Source organism: Oncorhynchus gorbuscha, linkage group LG21 (assembly GCF_021184085.1).
Source record: "Oncorhynchus gorbuscha isolate QuinsamMale2020 ecotype Even-year linkage group LG21, OgorEven_v1.0, whole genome shotgun sequence".
NCBI classification, from domain to species: Eukaryota; Metazoa; Chordata; class Actinopteri; order Salmoniformes; family Salmonidae; genus Oncorhynchus; species Oncorhynchus gorbuscha.
Window position 1 is genome coordinate 23,428,556 of NC_060193.1, and position 13,215 is coordinate 23,441,770.

The 13,215-nt window shown below is 40.1% G+C and overlaps 1 protein-coding gene across 37 annotated transcripts in view; it reads left to right on the forward strand.

The window, feature by feature from the left end:
* The window catches only part of LOC124008624 (receptor-type tyrosine-protein phosphatase delta-like), a 651,437-nt gene that overhangs the window by 422,996 nt on the left and 215,226 nt on the right, over positions 1-13,215 (forward strand). The window contains exon 1 of one of the 37 annotated variants that reach the window (XM_046320038.1): positions 11,195-11,561. The exons of the other annotated variants lie outside the window; for them this stretch is intronic. The gene's annotated coding sequence lies outside the window, so the exon portion shown is untranslated. Of the gene's footprint in view, positions 1-11,194; positions 11,562-13,215 lie in introns of those variants that run through there. 37 annotated transcript variants of the gene reach the window in all.

The following is a 13,215-nucleotide window of genomic DNA, read 5'->3' on the forward strand; positions in this document are numbered from 1 at the left end:
TTTAACGGCGCATTGCGGCGAGGGAAGATTGACTCAGTAATTGGATGAGAGTCTGTCGCTTCACCCCTAGGTTATGAACAGTGTTGTCCCGAGATGCACAAACAGAGAGTAATGACGCGATGTAGGCTCATCTACAAAGGCACAGCACCTTGGCAAGGATACACAGGCCTGGTCTGTACCTTATATATATATATATGTATAAGGATCAAATAAAATACAAGTATTGGATATTATTTTCTCCAAGGTCTCATTCTATGAAGCCTGTTAGAACTCCCTGTGTAGAAATACTGTACATAATCTGGGGTTGGAGTCAATCCATTTTAACTCAACCAATTCAGGTAAATCACTGGAAATTCCACTCTAAAAATAATGGGCAATTCATTCATACTGATCATGTTGAATTGATCCAAAGCCTGATTAAATGCCCAAACTTAATACAAATCAAATCAGTATGTGCTGGTTGGTCTTCGTGGGAAATCCTTGATTGTAGTATAGCTCTTTTAACTCTACATCTAACTGAACTGACACACAACAACAAAGTGGAGATTTAAAAGGTAGTTTATCTCGCTGTTGAATTAGGAATTTGAATACTAATTAATTTAATAGGATCTTTATGATTCTTGCTGAGATTAACACTACCCCAGTAAAGGAGAATCGATACATTGATTTGCGACATAACAGCTGTCATATAGTCTGGTTCATGGCTTTGAGAGAGACAGCTGTGGTAAGAGGCTGGTGCCATGCAAGCCCCAGATTGACTTGTACCCTCTGATAAAGTGGCTGTCCTTGAGTACATTCTATCCTCACTGTCAGCAGACCCATTATTTTGCAAGCACCAAATCGACAATAACTCCGTTTCAACCAATGAGCTATAGCTGTTCATGTATGATACTTGACTGTCTATAAATTATGTTTATACAAGGGGTGTGTCTAATCCTGGATTGTGATTGGTTAAAACCACATTCCAGCCAGTGCCTATTCCACAAGTTACCACCGGCTAACTCTATGACGCTGAAATGTACACTACCATTCAAAAGTTTGGAGTCACTTAGAAATGTCCTTTATTTTAAGCACACTTTTATTGTCCATTAAAATAACATCAAATTAATCAGAAATATAGTGTAGACATTGTTAGTGTTGTAAATGACTATTGCAGATTTTTTTATAGAATATCTACATAGGCGTACAGAGGCCCATTATCAGCAACCATCACTCCTGTGTTCCATTGGCACGTTGTGTTAGCTAATCCAAGTTTATAATTTTAAAAGGCTAATTGATCATTGGAAAACTCTTTTGCAATTATGTTAGTACAACTGAAAACTGTTGTCGTGATTAAAAAATCTATAAAGCTGGTGTTCTTTAGACTAGTGGAGCATCGGCATTTGTGGGTTCAATTGAGACTGCTGTTTTGCAGGTACTATTTAATGAAGCTGCCAGTTGAGGACTTGTGAGGTGTCTGTTTCTCAAACTAGACACTCTAATGTACTTGTCTTCTTTCTCAGTTGTGCACTGGGGGCCTCCCTCTCCTCTTTCTATTCTGGTTAGAGACCGTTTGTGCTGTTCTGTGAAGGGAGTAGTACAAAGAGTTGTACGAGATCTTCAGTTTCTTGGCAATTCCTCGCATGGAATAGCCTTCATTTCTCTGAAAAATAATAGACTGATGAGTTTCAGGTGAAAGGTATTTGTTTATGGACATTTTGAGCCTGTAATTTAACCCATAAATTCCGATGCTTCAGATAATCAACTAGTCTAAAGAAGACCAGTTTTATTGATTCTTTCATCAGAACAACAGTTTTCAGCTGTGCTAACATAATTGCAAAAGTGTTTTCTAATGATAAATTAGCAATTTAAATTGATAACTTGGATTAGCTAACACAACGTGCCATTGGAACACAGGAGTGATGGTTGCTGATAATGGGCCTCTGTAGATATTCATTAAAAATTAGCTGTTTCCAGCTATAATAGTCATTTACAACATTAACAATGTTTACACTGTATTTCTGATAAATTTGATGTTATTTTAACCCCCAAAAAAGCTGTACTTTTCCTTTAAAAACGAGGACATTTCTATGTGAACCCAAACTTTTGAACTGTAGTGTATATTTACCCTGTTCCGTCTGACTGCGCATTCCACTGCAATCCACAGCTCAGCAAGGCAATTTAGATACTAGATCTACACTGTAAAAAGCATCTAGACGTTGTCTCCCATTTCTTTTAGACTAACATTTGGTTTTCAACACTGAAGATTTGTAATAACACTGCTGTCTTGTCTCTCTGACATTTCCAACAATGTTTTAATTTTGAAAATTGATCTCCAGCTGTCCTATGGAAATGAACGTCTCGGAGTCGGAGCGAGACAGACAGGCTCGCAGCTTTCATCAGCCAGTCGAAATCATGAATCAGCATACTTTTTATGGCTATACAGTGCATTCGGAAATGATTCAGGCACCTTCCCTTTTTCCACATTTTGTTACATTACAGCCTTATTCTAAAATGGATTTTTTTTAAACATGTAATCATCAGTCTACACACAACACCCCAAAATGACGGAGCAAAAACACGTTTTTTGATTTTTTTTTGCAAATGTATAAAATATAAAAACAGAAATAACTTATTTACATAAGTATTCAGACCCTTTGCTATGAGACTCAAAATTGACCTCGGGTGAATCCTGTATCCATTGTTCATCACTGGGATGTTTCTACAACTTGATTGGAGTTCACCTGTGGTAAATAATTTGGAAAGGCACACACCTGTCTATATAAGGTCAGATCTGGGGAAGGGTGCTAAAACATTTCTGCCTCATTGAAGGTCCCCAAGAACATGGTGGCCTCCATTATTCTTAAATGGAATAAGTTTGGAACTACCAAGACTCTTCCTAGAGCTGGCTGCCAGGCCAAACTGAGCAATCGGGGGGAAAAGGCCTTGGTCAGCGAGGTGACCAAGAACCTGATGTAACTCTGACAGAGCTCCAGAGTTCCTCTGTGAAGATGGGAGAACCTTACAGAAGGACAACCATCTCTGCAGCACTCCACTAATCAGGCATTTATGGTAGAGTGGCCAGACGGAAGCCACTCCGCAGTAAAAGGCACGACAGACCACTTGGAGTTTGCCAAAAGGCACAGAAAGGACTCTCAGACCATGGGAAACAAGATTATCTGATCTGAAGAAACCAAGATTGAACCATCCCTATGTTGAAGTATGGTGGTGGCAGCATCATACTGTGGGGATGTTTTACAGCGGCAGGGACTGGGAGACTAGTCAGGATCAAGGGAAAGATAAACTGAACAAAGTACAGAGAGATCCTTAATGAAAATCTGTTCAGGACCTGGGGCGAAGGTTCACCTTCCAACAGTACAATGACCCTAAGCACACTGCCAAACAACGCTGGAGTGGCTTCAGGACAAGTCTCTGAATGTCCATAAGTGTCCAAGCCAGAGCCCGGACTTGAACCCAATCAAACATCTCTGGAGAGACCTACAAATATCTGTGCAGCGATGCTCCCCCTCCAAGATGAAGAGCTTGAGAGGATATGCAGAGAAGAATGGCAGAAACTCTGCAAATACAGATGTGTTAAGGGTGTAGTGTCATACCCAAGAAGACTCGATGCTGTAATAGCTGCCAAAGGTGCTTCAACAAAGTACTGAGTAAAGGGTGAATACTTATGTAAATGTGAAATTTCGAAAAATCAATTTTCACTTCGTTATTGTGGGGTACTGTGGGTAGATTGATGCGGGGAGGAAACAATGTAATGCATTTTAGAATAAGGCTGTGATGTGGAAAAAGTCAAGGGGTCTGAATACTTTCCGAATGCACTGTATACGAAAAAATGTCAATAGAAAAACACGAAATGGAGCTAGTTTGCTGTCATTCTAGTTTCAGTTTGAAGTGATTGTGTTAGCTCTGTAGTTGGCTATCTCTTCTGAACAGTGGCCTGGCGAGAGAGCAATTGTTATTCTGGCTACAATGTCTGACGTGACTATCTTAGCCAAAGTTGCCTTGCTAGCAAAGAAGGGATAAGAAAAATGCCAGCCATCATGGCAACGGAACATTTATAACAAATAACATAGATTTAGAAAATAAAAAAACTTAACGACTGGCTCGTGTCTCCGGCAACTGAACTGATAGAACAAACGATCAACCGGCTTGGGTAGCAACCCTAGATTTGTGTCAGGACTATATCTCGTGGAACGATGGAATAGTATGAATACATTTCAAATCAAATCAAATCAAATGTATTTGTCACATATACATGGTTAGCAGATGTTAATGCGAGTGTAGCGAAATGCTTGTGCTTCTAGTTCCGACAATGCAGTAATAACCAACAAGTAATCTAACTAACATTTCCAAAACTACTACCTTATACACACAAGTGTAAAGGGATAAAGAATATGTACATAAAGATATATGAATGAGTGATGGTACAGAGCGGCATAGGCAAGATGCAGTAGATGGTATTGAGTACAGTATATACATATGAGATGAGTATGTAAACAAAGTGGCATAGTTTAAAGTGGCTAGTGATACTTGTATTACATAAAGATGCAGTAGATGATATAGAGTACAGTATATATGTATACATATGAGATGAATAATGTAGGGTATGTAAACATTATATTAAGTAGCATTGTTTAAAGTGGCTAGTGATATATTTTACATCAATTCCCATCAATAAAGTGGCTGGAGTTGAGTCAGTGTGTTGGCAGCAGCCACTCAATGTTAGTGGTGGCTGTTTAACAGTCTGATGGCCTTGAGATAGAAGCTGTTTTTCAGTCTCTCGGTCCCAGCTTTGATGCACCTGTACTGACCTCGCCTTCTGGGTGATAGCGGGGTGAACAGGAATTGGCTCGGGTGGTTGTTGTCCTTGATGATCTTTATGGCCTTCCTGTTACATCGGGTGTAGTAGGTGTCCTGGAGGGCAGGTAGTTTGCCGGTGATGCGTTGTGCAGACCTCACTACCCTCTGGAGAGCCTTACGGTTGTGGGCGGAGCAGTTGCCGTACCAGGCGGAGATACTCTCGATTGTGCATCTGTAGAGGTCTGTGAGTGCTTTTGGTGACAAGCTGAATTTCTTCAGCCTCCTGAGGTTGAAGAGGTGCTGCTGCACCTTCTTCACGATGCTGTCTGTGTGGGTGGATCAATTCAGTTTGTCTGTGATGTGTACGCCGAGGAACTTAAAACTTACTACCCTCTCCACTACTGTCCCATCGATGTGGATAGGGGGGTGTTCCCTCTGCTGTTTCCTGAAGTCCACAATCATCTCCTTAGTTTTGTTGACGTTGAGTGTGAGGTTATTTTCCTGACACCACACTCCGAGGGACCTCACCTCCTCCCTGTAGGCCGTCTCATCGTTGTTGGTAATTAAGCCTACCACTGTTGTGTCGTCCGCAAACTTGATGATTGAGTTGGAGGCGTGCGTGGCCACACAGTCGTGGGTGAACAGGGAGTACAGGAGAGGGCTCAGAACGCAGCCTTGTGGGTTTGTCTCGGGCCTAAAAACACCCATTACAATATCCTCCAAACACCGGCTTCTCGGGTATTATCACTTAAATAAACCCTTTGCAATCCTTTGAAAGGACACCTTATTGTAAAGTGTTGTCAATATGGATGATGTCATTTGGATTGATCAAATCAACAAAACAATATTTTCTGTGTGACAAAAATCAATTTGTCTATCAGTTCAGATCAGCCTTACCTTCACTTCAATATCAGCACAAATAATCAATGGCACCAATTTGCATTAAAGGACTTGATGGTGTATCCAATAACACATGTCAAAGGGGAATTCACCACCTCCCATCATTTCTGATATTAAAAAGCTCCTCAGTGTTTTTGGGATTAGTCAAAGTCTCCAGAGATTTACTGTACCACAGTGAGGGTGTTTGTTGTTGTTGTTTGTGTATAATACACAGCCGGTATAATATATGTATTACCCTCAGCCAATATGCGGTTTCTGAGAGCACTCTGTGATTCTTGACATAATTAGCGACATTTACATATCATTAGCATTGGTAATGTTCTCGTTTTCAACTAGATTCAGCCGCGGGACGATTTTTTCTTGAGCAGATGTTCAGGGGGCCGGAACATAATTACTAATAATTTGTATAATGCAAATTGACCACAAGAAGCCCAAACAGATATAATATTTGACTGAAACATAATCATTTCAAACCTTGCTTACATTTGTATACGATCACATATATCGCTCTGTTATTTGCGGGAATACTTTGGAACAGATTTCCACAATTAAAATCACTTGGAGCTGAATCGCTGATGTTTTTACAGTATGTTGTGTTTTTTTTTACTTGGGGCACTCTATAAATTCACCCGTGGGCTGCCAGTTGGGGAACCCTGCCATTGTGTGTGGAGGGTTTCCCACTTTATATACTGCAATGTAGAGTGCTGAAGCACGTAGCACGTACAAATTGTCTGTCCTCAGTTGCAACACTCACCACCAAGTTCCAAACTGCCTCTGGCACAAGAACTGTTAGTCAGGAGCTTCATGAAATGGGTTTCCATGGCCGAGTAGCCGCACACAAGCCTAAGATCACCATATGGATGCCAGGAGAATGCTACCTGCCCCAATGCATAGTGCCAATGGTAGATTTTGGTGGAGGAGGAATACTGGTCTGGGGCTGTTTTTCATAGTTCAGGCCCCTTAGTTCCAGTGAAGGGAAATCTTAATGCTATTGCATACAATGACATTCTAGACCATTCTGTGCTTCCAACTATATGGCGACAGTTTATGAGAAGGCCCTTTTCTGTTTCAGCATGACAATGCCTCCGTGTACAAAGCAAGGTCCATACTGAAATGGTTTGTCGAGATTGGTGTGAAATAACTTGACTGGCCTGCACAAAGCCCTGACCTCAACCCCATCAAACACCTTTGGGATGAATTGGACCTCCGACAGCTAGCCAGGCCTAATCGCCCAACACCAGTGCACGACCTCACTAATGCTCTTGTGGCCGAATGGAAGCAGACGAGTGGAGGCTGTTATTGCAGCAAAGGGGGAGCCAACTCCATATCAATGCCCATGATTTTGGAATGAGATGTTCGACGTGCACGTGTCCTCGTACTTTTGTATGTACACACTTTTGTTTGTGTAGATGAGTAAACACGACGTATATAGAGCATCAGAATAATGCCTATTGGCACACTATTGAGTTCATGCTAATCTCCTTGTAACAGTGTTCATCTTATGATATTCACCATCTGTTCCAGATGTGGCGTCACCGTAGGAATGTATAAGATCACTACATTGCCAGGCATAATAGGGAACAAACTCGACTTATCTCATGCAAAAGCAGAGAAACACTGTATCATAGCCAAGCATCTGGATTGCCTTTGTATTGAATCCATCTTATTGGACAGTTGGTTCGTGGACTCGTCATATAGTCCTACATGACAAAGTTCACCCATTATAGGTAATGAGTGCTCTAAAGAAATCCCACCCTTGCCCACATTTATCAACAATAGCCTGATGTATTACACTCTCATAACTGTGCCAAGATTCTTGTTATTGGCCCAAGAACATAAAAACCACAAGGTTAGACGTAGCATGGGGTTGTAAATCTAATAACTAGTCTCATCCAATTATATTCAAAGAGAGAACAGGCTTGAAAACAGTAGCTAGTCGTATTGCGGCCATATTGTATTTCTGTTATAGCTTGTACTGTAATGTGTCTGAGCATGTCTAGTCACTAGGTTTAAGCTGTACATTACAAGACATGTCAACAACTTTTCAAATGTCGACATTTTCACGTTACATACTTTAGGTATATGCATGCATACACTGCATATCATATTATGTCAAGGACGAATCATTTAATTGTGGCTTTGGCTCTGGTTGAATCGTGAGTTTTTCAAACAATCATTTCAATGACATTCAAACAATTTTACAACATTGCTTTTGTAGGTACAACTGAACATCACTGTCTAAACAAACCTGTCATTTTCACATAGCCAGAACTGGATAATTGCTAAATCAAAAGTTATTTGAAATGACATATTTCTCAAGTGTGCCCATATTGTTCATTGTTATAAAACCGCCTATTTTATTTAACCTATAAAATATATATTCAGCAACACGCCCCTATATCCAATTTTGCCCGAAAGTGTAACTCAATATTATTTGTGTGGATAAATCAACATTACTCAATCAGATACATGTAATGGGGAGTGAGAGAGAGAGACCGAGAGAGAGAGGAGAGAAGAGAGTTGAGAGACAGAGAGTTGGCTGGGACACTGGTACACTGAGTGAGGTGGCTCTCTCAATGTTACCATTGTTAGATGCGAGATGTTTGTGCCTGCGGGCTAAGTTGTTCATCAGAAGCTTTGGGTCCCTGCCACAAAAGCAAGTTTTCTCCAAACACCCTCACTCATTCGTCGCCCCAGGACATTGTTTTTCATCCTCTAAATAAGGTCCCGGCATACACTTGACTTTGTTATGGCTTGGTGAACTAAAGAATACAATGCACAATGATATGTTTGCCTCAGTCGATAATACTGGCTTATTAAAAAGTGTAGAGATGAATAACACATTGTGTCATTAGTACAAGTAGTAGTAGTAGAAGGAGCAGTAGCATTAGTAGTAGAAGTAGTAGTAGTAGTAGCAGTAGTAGCAGTAGTGGTAGTGGTAGTAGTAGTAGTAGCAGTAGCATTAGTAGTAGAAGTAGTAGTAGTAGTAGTAGAAGTAGCAGTAGTAGTAGTAGTAGTGGTAGTAGTAGCAGTAGCATTAGTAGTAGAAGTAGTAGTAGAAGTAGTAGTAGTAGTAGTAGTAGTAGCAGAAGGAGCAACAGCATTAGTAGTAGTAGTAGTAGACGTAGTAGTAGTAGTAGTAGCAGAAGGAGCAGTAGCATTAATAGTAGTAGTAGTAGTAGTAGCAGAAGGAGCAATAGCATTAGTAGTAGTAGTAGTAGTAGTAGTAGTAGTAGTAGTAGTAGTAGCAGAAGGAGCAGTAGCATTAATAGTAGTAGTAGTAGTAGTAGTAGTAGTAGTAGCAGAAGGAGCATTAGTAGTAGTAGTAGCAGAAGGAGCAGTAGCATTAATAGTAGTAGTAGTAGTAGCAGAAGGAGCAATAGCATTAGTAGTAGTAGTAGTAGACGTAGTAGTAGTAGTAGTAGTAGCAGAAGGAGCAGTAGCATTAATAGTAGTAGTAGTAGTAGTAGTAGTAGTAGTAGTAGTAGTAGTAGTAGCAGAAGGAGCATTAGTAGTAGTAGTAGCAGAAGGAGCAGTAGCATTAATAGTAGTAGTAGTAGTAGTAGCAGAAGGAGCATTAGTAGTAGTAGTAGCAGAAGGAGCAGTAGTAGTAGTAGTAGTAGTAGTAGCAGAAGGAGTAGTAGTAGTAGTAGTAGTAGCAGAAGGAGCAGTAGTAGTAGTAGTAGTAGTAGTAGTAGCAGAAGGAGCATTAGTAGTAGTAGTAGCAGAAGGAGCAGTAGCATTAATAGTAGTAGTAGTAGTAGTAGTAGTAGCAGAAGGAGCATTAGTAGTAGTAGTAGCAGAAGGAGCAGTAGCATTAATAGTAGTAGTAGTAGTAGCAGAAGGAGCAGTAGTAGTAGTAGTAGTAGTAGTAGTAGCAGAAGGAGCAGTAGTAGTAGTAGTAGTAGTAGTAGTAGTAGTAGCAGAAGGAGCAGTAGTAGTAGTAGTAGTAGTAGTAGTAGCAGAAGGAGCAGTAGTAGTAGTAGTAGTAGTAGTAGCAGCAGAAGGAGCAGTAGTAGTAGTAGTAGTAGTAGCAGAAGGAACAGTAGTAGTAGTAGTAGTAGTAGTAGCAGAAGGAGCAGTAGTAGTAGTAGTAGTAGTAGTAGTAGCAGAAGGAGCAGTAGTAGTAGTAGTAGTAGCAGAAGGAGCAGTAGTAGTAGTAGTAGTAGCAGAAGGAGCAGTAGTAGTAGTAGTAGTAGTAGTAGTAGCAGAAGGAGCAGTAGTAGTAGTAGTAGTAGTAGTAGTAGTAGCAGAAGGAGCAGTAGTAGTAGTAGTAGTAGTAACAGAAGGAGCAGTAGTAGTAGTAGTAGTAGTAGCAGAAGGAGCAGTAGTAGTAGTAGTAGTAGTAACAGAAGGAGTAGTAGTAGTAGTAGTAGCAGAAGGAGCAGTAGTAGTAGTAGTAGTAGTAGTAGCAGAAGGAGCAGTAGCATTAATAGTAGTAGTAGTAGCAGAGGAGCATTAGTAGTAGTAGTAGTAGCAGAAGGAGTAGTAGTAGCAGCAGAAGGAGTAGTAGTAGTAGTAGTAGTAGTAGTAGTAGTATCATAAGGAGCAGTAGTAGTAGTAGTAGTAGTAGTAGTAGTAGTAGCAGAAGGAGCAGTAGTAGTAGTAGTAGTAGTAGTAGTAGCAGAAGGAGCAGTAGTAGTAGTAGTAGTAGTAGTAGTAGTAGTAGCAGAAGGAGCATTAGTAGTAGTAGTAGTAGTAGTAGTAGCAGAAGGAGCAGTAGTAGTAGTAGTAGTAGTAGCAGAAGGAGCAGTAGTAGTAGTAGTAGTAGTAATAGCAGAAGGAGCAGTAGTAGTAGTAAATATATTATGAGTAGTGCTTCTTACATTGTTAAAACAATCATTAGTGATTACATTATTGTTTCTTCATGGGCAAAAACATTGTCATCTGTAATGTATTGTTATCATTCCACTTGAACATGTTTTAACTACATGTGGCTTGTGTAAGTAAATGGTGGAATTCCTCAGATAAAACTAAGCCCACGAATTAAATCTAAATGGCCAAAAGTCTATTTTTCTCGCTCTCTCTCTTTCTCTCTCTCTCTCTCTCTCTCTCTCTCTCTCTCTCTCTCTCTCTCTCTCTCTCTCTCTCAATTAAAAGGTGTTATGTTAACATTGCCAATGCTAGTGAAGTAGATAATAAACAAACGTGAAATTAACAATAACATTTAACAGTAAACATTATACTCACAGAAGTTCCAAAATAAGAAATACATTTAAAATGTCATACTCTCTCTCCCTCCCATGCACACACACACATTTCTTCTTCAATTCACACATTTTCACCGTCTGAAAACCATTGACCGATTATTTTACCACGCTAGACAAATGTTTCCCTCAAAACTGTTAAGTGTCATGGTGTCCAAACGTCAGCATTACTTTAGTCGACTGAAGGGGAGAAAGTTGATCTCGGGGAGTTAGTTGTTCCTGTTGAGTGACGTCACCGTTCCATCCCCTCTCGGTTTCTGTGCCTGAGTCGGGCAGTCTGTGTATGAGTGTCGGCAAGAGAGAACGAGAACGCGTCCCTGCTGCACGGCACACACAGAACTACAGTCTCGACACATAGAATAATGAATACCTAACGCGCACAACGACGGGAAATATACCACGTTTTCATCGCTGGACGTTCTGGTCCATACGCTCGCTGTTGTGGTTTGCCTCTTGCTTTGAGGAAGATTCATTTAAAGAGTAAAAAAGCAAAGTCAAGGAAAAGAGGCGAAATAAGAGCGGACAGACTGGAAGCGAAGCGTATATAGAAGTACAGACGGATTATTTATCTAATACTGCTATCATTCTGGATGTAATTCGCGACTATTCTTATACAACTGGAGACCGAGTTCAAAGACTGAATGAAAATATGATAAGGTAAGCTTCTATGGAAATCACCATTCAAATTGGCGAATTTGTGGATGTATGACTTCTCACGCACAGTGTGAGCGGATTGAAGTCGTCGCCACAAGTCTTTCCAATAGTGTGGTGCGTGTTGAGATGCGATTCATTTGTTGTATTTGTTTATTGTCAAATATATTGGAGCACCAAACTATGTCTGTGCTTAGGCATTACGTGAGTTATACTTATCGATGAGTTTGTTGTTTTTATTATGTAGGCCTGTAGAGTGGAAAGGAAGACTGCAGTTAATTGAGATGGAATTGACTGATAGACCAGTGCCTTTTTTTGTGAAGGACGAGAGCGTCCCATTGAATTAAATTACTCAATATACATACACATTTAGAACAGGATACCAATAGGTATTTGAGTTATTATGTTTATGATTATTCCAGTAGACTAGACGATTTTGAGGATCTGGGTATTCGTTTACTGTATGATCATGTAAATTCTACAGCAGAAGGCTACGGAAATACAGTTAATATATTGTGTAGTCCTATGTTAGAATAATACCAATTATCGTATTGTGTAGGCCTATGGTGGAATAATACCAATTATTATATTGTGTAGTCCTATGGTGGAATAATACCAATTATCGTATTGTGTAGTCCTATGGTGGAATAATACCAATTATCGTATTGTGTAGTCCTATGGTGGAATAATACCAATTATCGTATTGTGTAGTCCTATGGTAGAATAATACCAATTATCGGGCTCATAAATAGATAGATGATCGGGCTCATAAAACATTCATAAAGTATTTTATTTGCTTCTCAGATTTTTATTTTCCGATTAATCGATGGTCCTCTTTTAAGATTACGATAGTGATATCACAGTTTGATTGGAAAACAGCGATTTTTGTGGAGTCTGCCATCATGATATAAAGCCGCATTCCTCGCACTTGGAAGAGACGCGGGTCTTATCTATGTTGTCGCCTATTTTTGGAACCCATTTTTGTTTCCTAACGGTCCTAACTTAACTGTCGGACAGGGCGAACTGTATCCCTGGGTTTACAGGCGTTGAAAAGGGCACACAAATAAAGGCGAAAACGCCCGTCACTAAATCAGGTGAAAGCGAACCTTTTTTTCCATGACAATTTTTCCAATAAAACTTGCGAACAACACCTGTGCTCGCTGAGCAAGTTTAGCCGCTAGGGGCCTTCATAGCATACTCTACTCTACTCGACAGTAAGACATCGGAATGCAGAGCAGAGAATGGCCAATGGGGTTGAGATGGCCAGTGATGCCAGAGGAAGACAGGCTACATTCTCTCCCCTTTGCCTTACCAATGCCCCTCAAGAGATGTTCCATGTTGTTAAGCTCCTGTTGTGATCATACAAGTCTATCATGGTTGTTGTAGACAACATTTATTTTGAGAATAATACGGTTGCAATGCTTTGTGCTGGTCTACTGCTGATCTTTTTTGATAAATTATATTCTTATATTTTAAACAAAGTCATCACATGTTGGTTTAATTGCTTTTTTTAATGCAGTATATCATTTTATTACATTTTCTGTGTTTGAGACTTTTCTAGGCAGAGTAAAAGAGTATGTGCATGTATGAAACAGTACATGCAAATGACTTGGCATTTGGTTATTCTACAGTCCATGCCCGTTCAGCTGCGTTATAGCTC